Here is a 15,745-nt window from a genome sequence, read left to right on the forward strand (position 1 = left end):
CACCTCCTCTCCCTCTCCGAACCCCACAGTATCCCGTTCGCCTCCTTGGGATCGGTGCCAGTGAGACAAGAGGCCCCTCTATAAAACGGGCAACCTGCCTGTGGGAGTGCGACTGGTGCTGGCAGCACAGCAGATGTTCCTGAGGCCCAAGGCCCACTTTAGGGCAAGTCTGGTTGGGTGATGTCTGTGAGCTGCTGGTTATTCGCCCGAAAAGGTATCTGCACCAATTTCTAGACCTGTTTATTTGACCATGCCTTCGGTCTCCCTGCGAGTTGTCCACCTCTTCCCTTGTAACAAGTTGTATTTAAGCTGTTGAAAGTGTTTTGCTAAACAGGTTAATTTACTATCAGTGCGAGAAGTGGCAAATGGAATTGTAATTGCTCAGCAGTATCTAAGTGCAATTAGTGCTGCAGACAATATAATTAATGAAATTGTGTTCTGGACCTGGATAATTGTAGTTCAATGAGGTTAAAAAATGTGGATAGAAGTAATCTTTGTAAAAAGATAAATGATGTCCCCAGTTTGATAACAGAAACATGGCAACTTTTCAACATTTTCTGATGATAAACATGGTCAGCGACTGTGAACACCTAGAATCTGCATCAGCTCCAAGTGTAGTAACTGGACTATTCTGCAAGTCTCATTGCAATCCAAGCTCTCCTTCTTTTCAAGCTCCATCTCTTTTGTGAGATTCTCCATTGTGAGAAATACCTGCGTCCTGTGAACAATTTATGACATAAGAAAATCCAGAGAGGAAAGGCCATCCAGCCCATCAATCTATTTCCATCCAAAGCCCATGTATGATTACTGCATCATGGACTCCCCTCTCTCACCATCTGCAGATCTAATTTAAGGAAAAAGCAATTTCCATCCCTGAAACAATATAAAGCAATAATGTTAACAACTCTATAACTGACCCCCCACCACCATCTACAAGTATCACCTGATGCTCCATCAATTCCTTTCTCTGGGAGGTTGCGTTCTATCCTGTGAGAGCAAATGTTTTTCTAACCTCTGACCTTGGTCAAGGCTTGGGAATTTTGTGCTTGTGTCCTTTTCAGACAATTCATTTCAAAGCTTCATCCTCATGAAATGAAGTTAAAATTTAAAAATTGTTACATCAGTGCTGTTTGACTGAAACCTGATGTGGAGAGCATATTAGATGGGAGCTGCTTCCCTCTCTTCCCCTAGCCCACCAGGCCAAATTTCCCCTACGATTCCACCCTGCTCTAGCCCTGAACTGGCATCTTTCTCTAGTTTCTCTCTTATCTCCCCTCATGTCCTCGCCGAGCTCATCTTGTCCATAAGACCCCACTTCCTGCTCCCTCGACCCTATTCCCACCAAACTGCTGACCACCCAACTTCCCTTCCTGGCTCCCACGTTAGCTGATTTGTTAACAGATCTCTCTCCTCAGGTACTGTCCCCCTCCCCTTCCAATCTGCCGACATCACCTACTCCTCAAAAAACCCACCCCTTGACCCTTCTGACCTTGTAAACTATCGGCCCATCTCCAACCTCCCTTTCCTCTGTAAAGTCCTTGAACGTGTTGTCGTCTCCCAAATCCATGCCCATATGTCCCACAACTCCATGTTTGAATCCCTCCAATTAGGTTTCCGCCCCTGCCACACTACTGAAACGGCCCTTATCAAAGTCACAAATGACATCCTATATGACTGTGACTGTGGTAAACTATCCCTCCTCTGCATCCTTTGATACAGTTGACCACACCATCCTCCTCCATCGCCTCTCCTTCGTCGTCCAGCTGGGTGGGACTGCACTCGCTTGGTCCCATTCTTATCTATCTAGTCATAGCCGGAGAATCAACTGCAATGGTTTCTCTTCCCACTCCCGCACCGTTACCTCTGGAGTCTCCCAAGGATCTATCCTTGGCCCTTCCTATTTCTCATCTACATGCTGCCCCTCGGCAACATCATCTGAAAACATGTCAGGTTCCACATGTACGCTGACGACACTCAGCTCTACCTCACCACCACCTCATTTGACCCTCCACTGTCTCTGATTTGTCACAATTCTTGTCCGAATCCAGTACTGGATGAGACAAAATTTTCTCCAACTAAATATTGGGAAGACTAAAGCCATTGTCTTCGGTCCCCGCTTCAAGCTCCGTTCCCTCATCACCGACTCCATCCCTCTCCCCGGCCACTGTCTGAGGCTGAACCAGACCGTTCACAACCTTGCCGTTCTATTTGACCCTGAGGTGAGCTTCTGACCACATATCCATTCCGTTACCAAGACCGCGTACGTCCATCTCCATAACATCGCCCCTGCTTCAGCTCATCTGCTGCTGAAACCCTCATCCATGCCGTTATTACATCTAGACTCGACTATTCCAATAGTTTCCTGGCTGGCCTCCCATCTTCCATCCTCCGTAAACTTGAGCTCATCCAAAACTCTGCTGCCCGTATCCTAACTCGCATCCATTCACCCTAAGTCCCGTTCACCCATCACCCACTGCGCTCGCTGACCTACATTGACTCCCGGTCCAGGAGCGTCTCATAAGAACATAAGAACATAAGAAGTAGGAGCAGGAGTAGGCCAATCGGCCCCTCGAGCCTGCTCCGCCATTCAATAAGATCATGGCTGATCTGATCCTAACCTCAAATCTAAATTCATGTCCAATTTCCTGCCCGCTCCCCGTAACCCCTAATTCCCTTTACTTCTAGGAAACTGTCTATTTCTGTTTTAAATTTATCTAATGATGTAGCTTCCACAGCTTCCTGGGGCAGCAAATTCCACAGACCTACTACCCTCTGAGTGAAGAAGTTTCTCCTCATCTCAGTTTTGAAAGAGCAGCCCCTTATTCTAAGATTATGCCCCCTCGTTCTAGTTTCACCCATCCTTGGGAACATCCTTACCGCATCCACCCGATCAAGCCCCTTCACAATCTTATATGTTTCAATAAGATCGCCTCTCATTCTTCTGAACTCCAATGAGTAGAGTCCCAATCTACTCAACCTCTCCTCATATGTCCGCCCCCTCATCCCCGGGATTAACCGAGTGAACCTTCTTTGTACTGCCTTGAGAGCAAGTATGTCTTTTCTTAAGTATGGACACCAAAACTGTATGCAGTATTCCAGGTGCGGTCTCACCAATACCTTATATAACTGCAGCAATACCTCCCTGTTTTTATATTCTATCCCCCTAGCAATAAAAGCCAACATTCCGTTGGCCTTCTTGATCACCTGCTGCACCTGCATACTAACTTTTTGATCTTCTTGCACTAGGACCCCCAGATCCCTTCGTACTGCAGTACTTTCCAGTTTCTCGCCATTAAGATAATAACTTGCTCTCTGATTTTTCCTGCCAAAGTGCATAACCTCACATTTTCCAATATTGTATTGCATCTGCCAAATCTCCGCCCACTCACCCAGCCTGTCTATATCCCCTTGTAGGTTTTTTATGTCCTCCTCACTCTCTACTTTCCCTCCCATCTTTGTATCATCTGCAAACTTTGATATGTTACACTCGGTCCCCTCCTCCAAATCGTTAATATAGATTGTAAAGAGTTGGGGACCCAGCACCGACCCCTGCGGAACACCACTGGCTACTGGTTGCCAGTCCGAGAATGAACCATTTATCCCAACTCAATTTTAAAATTCTCATCCTTGTTTCCAAATCCCTCCATGGCCTCGCCGCTCCCTATCTCTGTAACCTCCTCCAGCCCTACAACCCTCCGAGATCTCTGCACTCCTTCAATTCTGGCCTCTTGTGCATCCCCGATTTTAATTGCTCCACCATTGGTGGCCGTGCCTTCAGCTGCCTGGGCCCTAAGCTCTGGAATTCCCTCCCTAAACCTCTCCGCCTCTCTCCTCCTTTAAGACGCTCCTTAAAACCTCCCTCTTTGACCAAGCTTTTGGTCACCTACCCTAATATCTCCTTATGTGGCTCGGTGTCAAATTTTGTTTCATAATCGCTCCTGTGAAGGGCCTTGGCACGTTTTACTATGTTAAAGGTGCTATTGTTGTTGTATGATTCTACGATTCTATGTTGTTGTATGGTTTGTGAAGTTTTCCATTCAGTCACAATCTTGCCCTATGTCTACCCTGTCAAACCCTATTATCTGAAAGACCATGAAACTTCCGGATTGTTCACCATCTGATGAACCCATCTGGTTCACTAATGTCCTTTAGGGTAAGAAACCTGCCGTCCTTACCCCAGTCTGGCCTGCATTAGAGTTAGGGTTAGGGGCAATGTGGTTGATTCTTAACTGTGCTCTGGAATGGCCGAGCAAGCCACTCAGTTGTACAATCGTGCTACAAGAAGTCATAAAAGTAAAACCGGACGGACCACCCGGCATCGGACCACTAGGCACCGGACACAACAAAGGCAAACCAAGCCCAGTCGACCCTGCAAAGTCCTCCTCACTAACATCTGGGGACTTGTGCCAAAATTGGGAGGGGAGAGCTGTCCCACAGTCTGACGTAGCCATACTCACAGAATCATACCTTCCAACTTCCCAGACTCCTCCATCACCATCCCTGGGTATGTCCTGTCCCACTGGCAGGACAGACCCACCAGAGGTGGCAGCACAGTGATATACAGTCAGGAGGGAGTGGCCCTGGGAATCCTCAACATTTACTCCGGACCCCAAGAAGTCTCATGGCATCAGGTCAAACATGGGCAAGGAAACCTCCTGCTGATTACCACCTACCGCCCTCCCTCAGCTGATGAATCAGTCCTCCTCCATGGTGAGCACCACTAGGAGGAAGCACTGAGGGTAGCAAGGGCTCAGAATGTACTCTGGGTGGGGGACTTCAATGTCCATCACCAAGAGTGGCTCGGTAGCACTACTACTGACCGAGCTGGCCGAGTCCTGAAGGACATAGCTGCCACACTGGGCCTGTGGCAGGTGGTGAGGGAACCAACATGAGGGAAAAACCTACTTGACCTCGTCCTCACCAATCTATCTGTCACAGATGCATCTGTCCATGACAGTATTGGTAGGAGTGACCACAACACAGCCCTTGTGGGGATGAAATCCAATCTTCACACTGAGGACTCCATCCATCGTGTTGTGTGGCACTACCATCGTGCTAAATGGGATAGATTCAGAACAGATCTAGCAGCTCAAAACTGGACATCTATGAGGCGCTGTGGGCCATCAGCAGCAGCAGAATTGCATTCGAGCACAATCTGTAACCTCATGGCCCGGCATATCCCTCACTCTACCAGTACCAAAAAGCCAGGGGATCAACCCTGGTTCTGTCAGGAGCAGCACCAGGTGTACCTAAAAATGAGGTGCCAACCTGGTAAAACTACAACTCAGGACTACATGCATGCTAAACAGCGGAAGCAACATGCTACAGGGACAGAGCTAAGCGATCCCACCAACCAACGGATCAGATCAAAGCTCTGTAGTCCCGCCACATCCAGTTGTGAATGGTGGTGGACAATTAAACATCTAACTGGAGGAGGAGGCTCCATGAACATCTCCATCCTCAATGATGGCAGAGTCCAACACGTGAGTGCAAAAGACAAGGCTGAAGCGTTTGCAACCATCTTCAGCCAGAAGTGCCGAGTGGATGATTCATCTCGGCCTCCTCCCGATATCCCCACCATCACAGAAGCCAGTCTTCAGCCAATTTGATTCACTCCACGTGATATCAAGAAACAGCTGCGTGCACTGGATACAGCAAAGGCTATGGGCCCCGACAACAACCCAGCTGTAGTGCTGAAGACCTGAGCTACAGAACTAGCCGCACATCTAGCCAAGCTGTTCCAGTACAGCTACAACACTGGCATCTACCCGACAATGTGGAAAATTGCCCAGGTATGTCCTGTCCACAAAAAGCAGGACAAATCCAATCTGGCCAATTACCACCCCATCAGCCTACTCCCAATCATCATCAAGTGATGGAAGGTGTCATCGACAGTACTATCAAGCGGCACTTACTCACCAATAACCTGCTCACCGATGCTCAGTTTGGGTTCCGCCAGGACCACTCGGCTCCAGACCTCATTACAGCCTTGGTCCAAACATGGACAAAAGAACTGAATTCCAGAGGTGAGGTGAGAGTGACTGCCCTTGACATCAAGGCAGCATTTGACCGAGTGTGGCACCAAGGAGCCCTAGTAAAATTGAAGTCAATGGGAATCAGGGGGAAAACTCTCCAGTGGCTGGAGTCATACCTGGCACAAAGGAAGATGGTAGTGGTTGTTGGAGGCCAATTATCTCATCCCCCGGACATTGCTGCAGGAATTCCTCAGGGCAGTGTCCTCGGCCCAAACATCTTCAGCTGCTTCATCAATGACCTTCCCTCTATCGTAAGGTCAGAAATGGGGATGTTCTCTGATGATTGCACAGTGTTCAGTTCCAGTTGCATCCCCTCAGATAATGAAGCAGTCCGAGCCTGCATGCAGCAAGACCTGGACAACATCCAGGCTTGAGCTGATAAGTGGCAAGTAGCATTCCCGCCAGACAAGTGCCAGGCAATGACCATCTCCAACAAGAGAGAGTCTAACCACCTCCCCTTGACATTCATTGGCATTGCCATCGCCAAATCCCCCACCATCAACATCCTGGGGATCACCATTGACCAGGATGTTGATGGTGGGGGATTTGGCGATGGACCAGCCACATAATTACTGTGGCTATAAGAGCAGTTCAGCGGCTGGGTGTTCTTTTGGCGAGTGACTCACTTCCTGACTCCCCAAAGTCTTTCCACCACCTACAAGGCACAAGTCAGGAGTGTGATGGAATACTCTCCATTTGCCTGGATGAGTGCAGCTCCAACAACACTCAAGAAGCTCAATACCATCCAGGACAAAGCAGCCCGCTTGACTGGCACCCCATCCACCATCTTAAACATTCAATCTCTTCACCACCGGCGCACCATGGCTGCAGTGTGTACCAACTACAAGATGCACTGCGGCAACTCGCCAAGGCTTCTTCGACAGACCTCCCAAACCCGTGAGCTCTACCACCTAGAAAGACAAGAGCAGCAGGCGCATGGGAACAACACCACCTGTATGTTTCCCTCCAAGTCACACACCATCCCGACTTGGAAATATATCGCCGTTCCTTCATTATCGCTGGGTCAAAATCCTGGAACTCCCTCCCTAACACCACTGTGGGAGAACCTTCACCACACGGACTGCAGCGGTTCAAGAAGACAGCTCACCACCACCTTCTCAAGGGCAATTAGGGATGGGCAATAAATGCTGGCCTTGCCAGGGGCACCCCTCAGCCTTCTCTTTTCTAGAGAAAAGAGCCCCAGCCTGTTCAGCCTTTCCTGTTAAGTATATCCACTCAGTTCTGGTATCATCCCTGTGAATCTTTTTTGCACCTTCTCCAATGCCCTTATATTCTTTCTATAATATGGAGACCAGGACTGTGCACAGTACTCCAAGTGTGGTCTAACCAAGGTTCTATACAAGTTTAATTTAACTTTTTTGTTTTTCAATTCTACACCTCTAAAAATGAACACCAGTGCCTGATTTGCCTTTTTTATGGCCTTATTAACCTGCGTTGCTACTTTTAGTGATTTGTGTATCTGATCCCTCGGCTCCTCCATCCTGTTTAGACTCTTATTATCCAAGCAGTACGTAGCCTCCTTATTCTTCCGACCAAAATACACCACCTCACACTTATCTATATTGAAATTTATTTGCCAATTACACGCCCATTCTCCAGTTTATTAATGTCATCTTGCATTTTGCTGTCTTTGTATTACCTACACCTGGTGTTGTCATTTGGTGTTGTCCCCAAATTTTGAAATTGTACTTCCAATTCCCGAATCCAAACCATTAATGTAAATGGTGATCAGCAGTGGTCCCAGCACCGATCCCTGGGGAACACCACTTCCCACCTTTTGCCAGTCTGAGTAGAATCATAGAATGGTTACAGCACGGAAGGAGGCCATTCAGCCCATCGAGTCCATGCTGGCTCTCTGCAAGAGCAATCCAGCTAGTCCCACTCCCCCATCAATGGGAACAGTTTCTCTCTATCTACTCTGTCCAGGCCCTTCATGATTTTGAATATCTATATCAAATCTCCTCTCAACCTTCTCTGCTTTAAGGAGAACAACCCCAGCTTCTCCAGTCTATCCATGCAAGGGTCCTAGTGCCGACCCCTGGGGAACATCACTGTACACCTCCCTCCAGTCCAAAAAACAACCATTCACCACTACTCTGTTTCCTGTCACTTAGCCAATTTCGTATCCATGCTACCACTGCCCCCTTTATTCCATAAGCTTCAACTTTGATGATAAGCCTATTATGTGGCACTTTATCAAACACCTTTTGGAAGTCCATATACACATCAACCATATTGCCCCCTTCGACCCTCTCTGTTACCTCATCAAAAAACTCAATCAAATTAGTTAAACACGATTTGCCTTTAACAAATCCGTGCTGGCTTTCCTTAATCAATTCACACTTGTCCAAGTGACTGTTAATTCTGTCCCGGATTATCATTTCTAAAAGTTTCCCCACCACTGAGGTTAAATTGACTGGCCTGCAGTTGCTCGGTTTATCCTTACACCCTTTTTTGAACAAGGGTGTAACATTTGCAATTCTCCAGTCCTCTGGCACCACCCCCCGTACCTAATGATGATTGGAAGATTATGACCAGTACCTCCGCAATTTCCACCCTTACTTCCCTCAGCAACCTAGGATGCATCCCATCCAGACCCAGTGACAAGTAGCTACCCTTAACCCCTACTCTGTTTTCTGCTCTGTAGTCAGCCTGCTATCCATTCTGCTACCCTCCCCTGACTCCACATGGTCTGACCTTAGTCATGAGTCTACAGTGCAGTACATTATCGAAGGCCTTTTGAAAATCCAAATATATCACATCTACTATATTACCCTTATCTTCTAGAATCACAGAAAGGTTACAGCACGGAAGAAGGCCATTTGGCCCATCGAGTGCATGTTGGTCGGGAGTATGTCTGATGTGGACAGCATGTTGGATGGGAGTATATACGATAAGGAGAGCATGTTGGACGGGAGTATATACGATATGGAGAGCATGTTGGGTGGGAGTATATATGATATGGACAGCATGTTGGACGGGAGTATACACGATATGGAGAGCATGTTGGGCGGGAGTATATACGATATGGAGAGCATGTTGGACGGGAGTATATACGATATGGAGAGCATGTTGGACGGGAGTATACACGATATGGAGAGTATGTTGGGCGGGAGTATATACGATATGGAGAGCATGTTGGACGGGAGTATACACGATATGGAGAGCAATTTGGGCGGGAGTATATACGATATGGAGAGCATGTTGGACGGGAGTTTTTACGATATGGAGAGCATGTTGGGTGGGAGTATGTCTGATGTGGAGAGTATGTTGGACGGGAGTATATACAATATGGAGAGCATGTTGGGCGGGAGTATATACGATATGGAGAGTATGTTGGGCGGGAGTATATACGATATGGAGAGCATGTTGGACGGGAGTATATACGATATGGAGAGCATGTTGGACGGGAGTATACACGATATGGAGAGCAATTTGGGCGGGAGTATATACGATATGGAGAGTATGTTGGGCGGGAGTATATACGATATGGAGAGTATGTTGGGCGGGAGTATATACGATATGGAGAGCATGTTGGGCGGGAGTATATACGATATGGAGAGTATGTTGGGCGGGAGTATATACGATATGGAGAGCATGTTGGGCGGGAGTATATACGATATGGAGAGTATGTTGGGCGGGAGTATATACAATATGGAGAGCATGTTGGGCGGGAGTATATACGATATGGAGAGCATGTTGGGCGGGAGTATATACAATATGGAGAGCATGTTGGACGGGAGTATATACAATATGGAGAGCATGTTGGGCGGGAGTATATACGATATGGAGAGTATGTGGGACGGGAGTATATACAATATGGAGAGCATGTTGGACGGGAGTATATACAATATGGAGAGCATGTTGGACGGGAGTATATACAATATGGAGAGCATGTTGGGCGGGAGTATATACGATATGGAGAGCATGTTGGACGGGAGTATATACGATATGGAGAGCATGTTGGACGGGAGTATATACAATATGGAGAGCATGTTGGGCGGGAGTATATACAATATGGAGAGCATGTTGGGCGGGAGTATATACGATATGGAGAGCATGTTGGACGGGAGTATATACGATATGGAGAGCATGTTGGACGGGAGTATATACGATATGAAGAGCATGTTGGACGGGAGTATATACGATATGGAGAGCATGTGGGACGGGAGTATATACGATATGAAGAGCATGTTGGGCGGGAGTATATACGATATGGAGAGTATTTTGGACGGGAGTATATACGATATGGAGAGTATGTTGGACGGGAGTATATACGATATGAAGAGCATGTTGGGCGGGAGTATATACGATATGGAGAGTATTTTGGACGGGAGTATATACGATATGGAGAGTATGTTGGACGGGAGTATATACGATATGGAGAGCATGTGGGACGGGAGTATATACGATATGAAGAGCATGTGGGACGGGAGTATATACGATATGGAGAGTATGTTGGACGGGAGTATATACGATATGGAGAGTATTTTGGACGGGAGTATATACGATATGGAGAGTATGTTGGACGGGAGTATATACGATATGGAGAGCATGTTGGTCGGAGTATATACGATATGAAGAGCATGTTGGACGGGAGTATATACGATATGGAGAGTATTTTGGACGGGAGTATATACGATATGGAGAGCATGTGGGACGGGAGTATATACGATATGGAGAGCATGTGGGACGGGAGTATATACGATATGGAGAGCATGTTGGACGGGAGTATATACGATATGGAGAGTATGTGGGACGGGAGTATATACGATATGGAGAGCATGTTGGACGGGAGTATATACGATATGAAGAGCATGTTGGACGGGAGTATATACGATATGGAGAGTATTTTGGACGGGAGTATATACGATATGGAGAGTATTTTGGACGGGAGTATATACGATATGGAGAGCATGTTGGACGGGAGTATATACGATATGGAGAGTATTTTGGACGGGAGTATATACGATATGGAGAGTATTTTGGACGGGAGTATATACGATATGGAGAGCATGTTGGACGGGAGTATATACGATATGGAGAGCATGTTGGACGGGAGTATATACGATATGGAGAGTATTTTGGACGGGAGTATATACGATATGGAGAGCATGTTGGACGGGAGTATATACGATATGGAGAGCATGTGGGACGGGAGTATATACGATATGGAGAGTATTTTGGACGGGAGTATATACGATATGGAGAGCATGTTGGACGGGAGTATATACGATATGGAGAGTATTTTGGACGGGAGTATATACGATATGGAGAGCATGTTGGACGGGAGTATATACGATATGGAGAGCATGTTGGGCGGGAGTATATACGATATGGAGAGTATGTGGGACGGGAGTATATACGATATGGAGAGTATTTTGGACGGGAGTATATACGATATGGAGAGCATGTTGGACGGGAGTATATACGATATGGAGAGCATGTTGGGCGGGAGTATATACGATATGGAGAGTATGTGGGACGGGAGTATATACGATATGGAGAGTATTTTGGACGGGAGTATATACGATATGGAGAGTATGTTGGACGAGAGTATATACGATATGGAGAGTATTTTGGACGGGAGTATATACGATATGGAGAGCATGTTGGACGGGAGTATGTCGGGAGTATGTCTGATGTGGAGAGCAATAAAATCCCTCATTTAAAAGAAACGAATTGGAAGAGGCGACATTACAATCCCGAGTCAGGAATTTATTTCACTAGCGCTATAAGCTGTAAATAGTAAAAAAAATGTAATTACTTAATAAATCCACAAGCTGGAGAAATTGTCCATTAAATCACGGCCCATAAATTTCCTGGGAGCTGCTCCTGGCCCACGCTATAACTTAAACAAAGTTTCCACTGCACTGGAGTGAAAACAAATCCGAGAATTAAAATCTTCATTCACTAAAATCTTACTTTTAGTTGTAACGAGACACGACTTGTGAAGCAGAGACGAGGTCCAGGGACAGGACCGCTTGGATTTATTTTTTTTAAAGAATATGGCGTGAATATGGAGTATAAGAATATTGAATTGATTTTTTAATAGGATTCTGTTTTGAGAAGATTCTAAGTGTTTCTGGAGCTTTATCCTGGAGTAAACCTTTACCCCCCAGAGTGACTGGTCCTGAGTGACCTGTGGCATTGGACAACTCCCTTCCCTCACAACAGAGAGACAGTCTGTCCAATGTAAAAATCAATGACAGCTTCAAAATGTGGGTGAACTGGGAGACATGGACAGAGGCTGAGCCGATCACCGGTGACCTAAACTGGGTGTCGATGTTTTTCCAGATAAACCCCTGCAAATTAAAACTGAGGAGAGTCATGCGTTAGATCAGGTGATTGAATTCCATTAGCAAGATGACCATTGGTTTGTATCCAGTTAGTGTATATTTTCTACATTGATAACTATTCTAAATGATATTTATAACTCAGTAGTTCAATGTGGCTACAACTCATTCTGAGTATTTATATGCTTTACTATTCAGGGGGGACTGGAATGCGCTGCCGAAAGGGTGATGGAGGCAGAGACAATCGTGGCTTTCAAAAAGGAATTGGTAGATACTTGAAGAGAAAAAAATTGCAGGGCTCTGGGAAAGAGCGGGGAAATGGACTAACTGGATTGCTCTTACAAAGAGCCGGCACGGGCTCGATGGGCCGAATAGCCTCCTTCAGTGCTCTAACCGTTCGATGAGCCAAATCGACCTGAAACATACCTGCCATTTCCCGATTCACTACAATTCCTCTCTGTCTGTGTGCAGTATGAAAAGTCTCCGTGTCGGCGCGATTCTGATTTGTGTTCAGATTTTGTTTTTGGAGAATTTCTTTCTCATCCGGACTTTGATCGGATCCATCGTAAGAACGGATTCAAAACGACCCGGGAAAAAGCTGATGAATGCAGTACCATCGGAAACGGTCACAATCCAGTCCTGGCCACTTCTAGAAAAAAATAGCAAGTGCGGGAACTAAACATTGTTTAGATTGACTGTTTATTGCTGAATCGATACTTTATTTCCCTCACCGTTTTCTCGACCCGGAGTAATTCCCCGACACAAAGTCTCTCCGCCTCCACTCCGCCACAGGTAGATCGATCGGCGCAACTCGTTAACTTGCTGAAATTTAAAATCTGTATATGAAAATTGGTTATGTCTCTGTTTCTGCCCCATTCCTTAACTAAATAGGAATTTCAGACGCCTGCGATGGGAGCTAAAGCTCCAGAGTGTCCCCGGGATCTGATAAACCCGCATTATATTTACACACAATTCACCCCAGCTCAGGTCCAGCTCACCCCAGCTCAGTCCAGCTCACCCCAGCTCAAGTCCAGCTCAGATCCAGCTCACCCCAGCTCAGGTCCAGCTCAGGTCCAAGCTCAGTCCAGCTCACCCCAGCTCAGGTCCAAGCTCAGGTCCAGGCTCAGGTCAGCTCAGTCCAGCTCAGGTCCAAGCTCAGTCCAGCTCAGGTCCAAGCTCAGTCCAGCTCAGCCCAGCTCAGGTCCAAGCTCAGTCCAGCTCAGGTCCAAGCTCAGTCCAGCTCAGGTCCAAGCTCAGGTCCAGGCTCAGGTCAGCTCAGTCCAAGCTCAGTCCAGCTCAGCCCAGCTCAGGTCCAAGCTCACCCCAGCTCAGGTCCAAGCTCAGTCTAACTCAGATCCAAGCTCAGCCCAGCTCAGGTCCAAGCTCAGTCCAGCTCAGGTCCAAGCTCAGTCCAGCTCAGGTCCAAGCTCAGTCCAGCTCAGGTCCAAGCTCAGTCCAGCTCACCCCAGCTCAGGTCCAAGCTCAGGTCCAGGCTCAGGTCAGCTCAGGTCCAAGCTCAGTCCAGCTCAGGTCCAAGCTCAGTCCAGCTCAGGTCCAAGCTCAGTCCAGCTCACCCCAGCTCAGGTCCAAGCTCAGGTCCAGGCTCAGGTCAGCTCAGTCCAGCTCAGGTCCAAGCTCAGTCCAGCTCAGGTCCAAGCTCAGTCCAGCTCAGGTCCAAGCTCAGCCCAGCTCAGGTCCAAGCTCAGGTCCAGCTCACCCCAGCTCAGGTCCAAGCTCAGTCCAGCTCAGGTCCAAGCTCAGTCCAGCTCAGGTCCAGCTCACCCCAGCTCAGGTCCAAGCTCAGTCCAGCTCAGGTCCAAGCTTAGTCCAGCTCAGGTCCAAGCTTAGTCCAGCTCAGGTCCAAGCTCAGTCCAGCTCAGGTCCAGCTCAGCCCAGCTCAGGTCCAGCTCAGTCCGCTTTGGCTCCACTTGTGGACTCGGGTCTGTGACCGTCTCGATGCGGAGTCCGGGGTCAATGTCTCCCGCCCCACCTCACAGAACTCTCAAAAACAATTTACATATTTTCTACTGAAGATTTTTTTACATCATAAAAGAAGCGGCTTCTGTTTATCATTAATCCTCCCCGGCTGAATTTCAAACATGAAAGATTTTTATTCTATATTTAAAAATTCGAGTTCTATCTTGTGAACCCGATTTAATGAAAATTATTCTTCAAGTAACAAGTCCGTGGAAATTCACACAATAAATGAAAACTGCCCCGGAATAAAGAGGATTCTCAGACAGCGGTCGGGATCGGCGGGCGGAATGGGCTCAAGCCGGGAATTCCGAGAACATTTTCAACATTTATTACAGTAAAAACTCAACTGTCGCAAATGAAGAGAAAAAATTAAAAGTGTTTCCATACCCACGGGAGACCCCCAGATATCGAATCTGGGCCGGACCCGAAGTTCAGCTCCGCTCCGGGAGACGCTCCGAGTTCAGCTCCGCTCCGGGAGACGCTCCGAGTTCGGCTCCGCTCCGGGAGACGCTCCGAGTTCGGCTCCGCTCCGGGTTCCGCTCCCGACAAGTTCCAATCGCTGACTTTTAGGCTTTTTATCCGGTGACAATTGGTTTATAAATCAGAACCGGCCGACAATCCGAGCCGGAATTCCGTTACCTGTTGGGATTGATAAAGAGTTCTTGTAACAAACAGTCATCCTGCTGCTGCTAATCTGTGTCTCACAGCAAACACTGAGCTGAGATATTTATATATTTATACTCAGCACATTAACCGCAGCGCCTTTCCGCTATGGAACAATTTCTTTTCACTGGACGATTTTGAATCCACACAATTTTCTTCATTAAACTTTTCCCTTTAATCCTCCCAACCAATGGGGATTTTGTTTCTTTTTATTGAATTCTCAAAAATGTGCACACACACCTATACACATGCACATAGGCGCACATATACATAGACACACATATACATAGACACACATATACATAGACACACATATACATAGGCACACACGCACATAGACACACATATACATAGGCACATATATACATAGACACACACACATAGGCACACATATACATAGACACACATATACATAGACACACATATACATAGACACACGCACATAGACATACATATACATAGGCATACATATACATAGGCACACATATACATAGGCACACACGCACATAGACACACATATACATAGACACACGCATACATAGGCACACATATACATAGACACACGCACATAGACATACATATACATAGGCATACATATACATAGGCACACATATACATAGGCACACACGCACATAGACACACATATACATAGACACACGCATACATAGGCACACATATACATAGACACACGCACATAGACATACATATACATAGGCACACATATACATAGGCACACATATACATAGACACACA

The 15,745-nt window shown here is 46.9% G+C and overlaps 1 protein-coding gene across 3 annotated transcripts in view; it reads right to left on the reverse strand.

Moving 5' to 3' along the window:
- Positions 1–14,907, reverse strand: part of LOC137309330 (divergent protein kinase domain 1B-like) — a 128,983-nt gene extending 114,076 nt beyond the window's left edge. Inside the window, exons 1-3 of one of the 3 annotated variants that reach the window (XM_067977584.1) lie at positions 14,717–14,907; positions 13,084–13,174; positions 12,779–13,001 (exon numbers count right to left, since the gene is read on the reverse strand). The gene's annotated coding sequence lies outside the window, so the exon portion shown is untranslated. Of the gene's footprint in view, positions 1–12,778; positions 13,028–13,083; positions 13,175–14,716 lie in introns of all 3 variants that reach the window. The other 2 variants (XM_067977585.1, XM_067977586.1) reach the window with 2 other exon arrangements.
- Between the last annotated feature and the right edge of the window lie 838 nt (positions 14,908–15,745).

This window comes from Heptranchias perlo, unplaced genomic scaffold (assembly GCF_035084215.1).
Source record: "Heptranchias perlo isolate sHepPer1 unplaced genomic scaffold, sHepPer1.hap1 HAP1_SCAFFOLD_162, whole genome shotgun sequence".
Lineage (NCBI taxonomy): Eukaryota > Metazoa > Chordata > Chondrichthyes > Hexanchiformes > Hexanchidae > Heptranchias > Heptranchias perlo.